The sequence below is a fragment of the Myodes glareolus genome, chromosome 5 (assembly GCF_982192425.1).
Source record: "Myodes glareolus chromosome 5, mMyoGla1.1, whole genome shotgun sequence".
Taxonomy (NCBI): Eukaryota; Metazoa; Chordata; class Mammalia; order Rodentia; family Cricetidae; genus Myodes; species Myodes glareolus.
The window spans coordinates 75,389,715-75,394,827 of record NC_142030.1 but is presented as its reverse complement, the minus strand read 5'-3'; positions in this window follow the sequence as shown (position 1 = coordinate 75,394,827).

The window sequence follows — 5,113 nt, the reverse complement described above, 5'->3', positions numbered from 1 at the left end:
TTGTTCTCTTTTGACTGATGGTATCTGAATATTCTGCCAAACTACCCCACCTAGACACTAACATTTCCTGATAAAATTGGTCAAGATTTGCCCTATATAAATTTGTCTTATATGAATTTTAGACTACACCCCATCCTCCACGCTAACACATGGAGCATAACAAGGCATACCAACTTCTCATATTTGGGCTTCTATTCTTCTATCATTAATTAAACCTTGCAATTAGCAAGGTCTGAACTGAATTCTGCATTCTGTGATTCTGTGTTGTCATCATGAATTTCGGGTACTTTTTTCCCTTTTTACTCATTTCAACTCAATTTAATGAGCATTATTGCTCTACCTGCTTCAAATATTATCCTTTCTACTCAAATTTGAGTCAAAGTTTTATTCTATTATTAAAGTTACTCTGATGTTTACTTTTCTGTTGATTCTTCTTTGGTACATTATATTTGTGTAAATATATTGAATTCCTTATCTGTGTTGCAGAATTTGCTCACAGTGTAGTACATTTTTTCCCTTTTCTATTCTGACAGGTGACCTTAAGGAACCATGTGGATTTACATTATCTGTCATACATTGTCACTGGTAAATAGTCATAATTTCAAATGGCTTATAAAAACTCTGTTATGAATTCAATTCCCTGATTGTTCTTATTATGGTTTTATCATTGACATTGTCGGAAGTAAAATTATACTGAATTTTTCATCTATGGAGATGATGTGGTCTGATAATAACTTTCTATCATTTTTCATAATGGTTATGGTAGTAACTATCAGTATACATTTCCTTTCAAGATAACTAATGCATTAAGTTTAATTCACTGTTGCTTTGTTTGCTAATATCCTTCTTACGAAGTATTAAGATATGTCGTTTATTTAAAAGTACTCCTTCCCAGCTGTCAGGGGAATATGAAACAAAATTTTATGAACTTTGTAATTACTGTATTTGGTCTTTCTTTACTTTTCACTTTCCATGGGGAAGAGTCTATCTGTGTATATCCCAAACAGATGTTTCATAAAGCTCTTGAAGCCACATTTGTTCAAGTCTTCTCCTGTGTCTTATTCCCTAATGTGTAAAGCAAGATAATTTTCAAACAGCTCATCAGAAATACAAAAAAGACTAACTATTAAAAATTTCATAATTTCAGTATGGTTCCTTGACATTCCTTTCCTTCATTATAAGTGTCAAACATATAGTTATTTATTCTACAGATTAAAGAACAATATATTTGAAATCATGTGATTAAAAACTTAGAAATTCTTACTGCCAACGTTTGACACTGCCTGGAAATGTTTATAGAGGTGGGTTCATTGGCAGACTGGTCCATATTTCTGTGTTTTACATCTGAAAACTATGTCAGCATTGCCAAACCAGAGGATAAAAATACAGTATCATTACATTAAATCTATGGTGACATACATAACACAGTTGTTTTCGCTTTTAGTTCCTGAAAAACATATTTTGTATCCTTAGGGTCTTTTTCTATTAAAACAAGAAACACTTACTGGACGGTGGTGGCACACACCCTTAATCACAACACTCGTGAGGAAGAGGCAGGCGGGTCTCTGTGAGTTCGAGGCCAGCCTGTTCTACAAGAGCTAGTTCCAGGACAGGCTCCAAAGCTATAGAGAAACTCTGTCTTTAAAAAAACAAAAACAAAACAAAGCAACAACAACAACAAACAAACAAACAACTCTGAATATGTTATATTCTTATTTTGTGTAACAAGAAGATAGTATATCTCGGCGTATACATTAAATTCCCATTGACATAATTTCTCATTCATTGGCAAATCAGAGGAATTAAATCTTTAGCTTTTGTTTCAGTTCAGTGGCATTAAAGCTTTTTCCAAGGGTGAATCCAACAAGATTGCTGCTCAGGTGGGAGTTAAGACCTCTGCAATCAGCATTCTATTTTATTTTGTGAATATCATTTACTTATGTAGGCTCATTTAAGCATGATGAGTCAGATATGTCCTCGGGTGTGTTTTAATTATGTTATGAACTCTTACCTTTGCTGCTTTGGGCATGAATTAAGAAGAGTTTAAAATAGGTTCTTTTTTTTTATATTTCAAAAGAAGTTTTCTTAAACTTTTCTTTTAAACTGGATATTTTCGGGAAAACACACTTAATTTAATATCTAAATGTTAAAAGAACAACACCTTCAACAAATAAACAGAGCCCTAATGGCTGACAAAGGTACATTCAAAGGTTTCTCATTGCTTTGTTTTGTTTCTGGAGCCTGGTTAGTAGCTGGCAAGAAAAACACTGCACAAATGTGGCTCTGTGCAAGTGCTTCATCAGTGGGAAAAGCAGAGACTCTAGAAGCTACGCAATCTGAATTTATAATGCTCAACAGCAAAATGCTTTTACTGCAGAGTAAATAATAATACATGAGCAGCTTCCATGTTTGCATCTGATACCTTTCCTATTTAAGGAAAAATAACCAATCAGTTACTACTTCTACACTGAAATTCAAATCTTTCCTACATTGTGAAAACTCTAAGCTTTATTGTCATGTTGTTTATTAAGCTCTTATCCTCTATTTAGCACAGAAAATTCAAAGACTTTAATATTTAGCAAGAATATAAAAAGCCCTTTAACCACAACACTACTCTTTTGCTGTTTGGTCTTGTTTGAAACAATGTTTCATTCACCCGGAATAGTCTTTGCCTGAATAGTCTTTGATTCATGATGTAGCCAACATGTAAATTTCAGCTCCTGATCCACCAACTTCCAATCCTCAAGTTCTGTAGCTTTAATCATGTGCCACCACGACCAGTACAATACTCTAAACTCTATTCAGAGATTAGGTCAAGATAAATAAGTTCACTAAGACTGAATCCTAACACTTAGGGAATCGTTCACATAGATGAAGGTAGTGTTTTAAGCGTTTACTCAGATTCCATCAAACAGGAAAAATTACACTAATATGAAAGCTTTTATTCCAGTGATCTAATAGCAACATGGTAAAAACTGTTTTCTTCATGGCAAGTTTTTAATGACTTTTAGTAAAAATAGATATTGATGCCTTCTAAAATTCCTTAAAAATTATTATAAAATCTACATCTTCATATGAAATATTTTTATGTGTTTATGACATCAAAGAATAGTTATGAACAACTATATCAATTTAATTAGTGATCACATAGAAATAAAGAGCATTTTGTATTTTATCAAATAATCATTGAAAATACACTTTGAGTCACCTTATCTAAACATGTAGTATGTGGTTATATTAGCCAATATGTATAACATGTTTAACTGCAAATATCATGAGTCTGTGATGTCTGGGACTGTTGATATACAGCAAGACTGTATAAGACTTTAGATTATTGGCAGGAAAGTCATGGTCCTCTTTGAAGCTCTTTTTCTCCTTAACAAAATCTAAAATGAACTTAGAAGTTAACTCTAAGACAATTGTAATTAGAAAGAAAAGAAAAGGAAAGGAAAGGAAAGGAAAGGAAAGGAAAGGAAAGGAAAGGAAAGGAAAGGAAAGGAAAGGAAAGGAAAGGAAAGGAAAGGAAAAGAAACTTGGTAGACAGATTGTAAATTGCTGCAGCTTCTGAGAAGAGGGAGATGTAAACAACTGAAAGTCATGCTTTGTTGACTTAGATCTAACCAAAATAGCTGGTGTCATTAACAATGGAAATAAACAAGAATCATAATGGACACAGTGGGAGGGACTTTGGAAAAAATGATAAGATGGGAGTACTAGGGAAAGGCATGTGTAACACTCACTAGGATCAAGAAGGAAATAAGATAGGTGGAGAAAGAAATGAAAAAGGAAAGGCTACATGATAGAGGCTCCATGTAGAGGTAAGGAGTTTCACCAAGGATGGGCTTCTGGAAAGGACAAGTGCATAATCTCTATGAATTATTATTCCTCACTAATCTTAACATATCTTCGGGTAAGTCCAGTTTCCTGTGAGATGATTGACAAACACAAATGAATAAACTCTTAAGGGAAGAGACAAGACCGGGGCAGAATTTCTCGTTTCTACTCAGGGTCAGAAAACTCCATTCTTTTGACCAGAGTCCACATGAAGGGCAGTTGTGATCGTATCTTTTCTAGTGTTCCCTGGAAAAGGGTTGGGGACTGGTCCCAAAGCTGACCTTCAGAGAAGTCCTTTAAAAATGGCATATAAGGCTACTGATGCCTGTAACTACATCATGATCTAAACCACATGATAAGATTAGCTGAAAGCAAATATTCTGCAGTATTGCCGGGGTTTACATAAACACATATGATATTATGGGGAGGCTCAAATAAACAAGAATAGAAATTAATATCACCAAAAAAATCATGCTATTTGATCTAGATCATAATTTATTAGAACTCATCGGTATTGGTGATTTTATTGAACCCTACATTTAAAGTTTATATCTTTCTAAATATAAGTTTTATGATCATGAACACTATGTACTTATTTTCATTTAGATCAAAATATGTGCTTTCTAAAAGACTGGTTGATTAAAGAAGAGTTAATCAATTACTGTGAGAACGTGGATAGACAGATTTTCCAGCGGAAGCCTAGCAATGTTATTGACTAATTGCTCACTTACTGAAATCAAAGCTTTTGTAGGCATACCTGACAACAGGAGAAATAAGTACATGGGTATCAGCTGAGAATTAAAGCAAATGAATTGTACAGTTATCTATAGGTGAGTATTTCAATGAGAAAACACAGAAATGAAGTTAGACTGTTAGCTAAATCAGCTATTTAGATCTGTGATGCAAACGAGATTGTTCTCTAGGATTCTCTGAACTTCTACCTTTCCCAGGCTATTTTTCAACCTCCATATTTTGAATGCTAAGAGCAGAATGAGTTTTAATTCAAAACTACTATCTAATTCCAAGACTTTCTGAGAAACATTGTGTAGTAGAGGTCACTGCATATTACACGTGTATACTAATTTGGGCTGAATTCCATTTAAGCAGTGGATGTCGTTTTTAGAGATTGCCAATTATACAGCAATATTTTATGTTTTTATCACCTCTAACAGTATGTTAACATATAATAGCAATTTTTTATTAATTTCTTTCATCTTCTCTCGAATACTCACTGAAAATAAATGAAAGAGATCATAGGATGAGGGCTAGGTAGGGACCT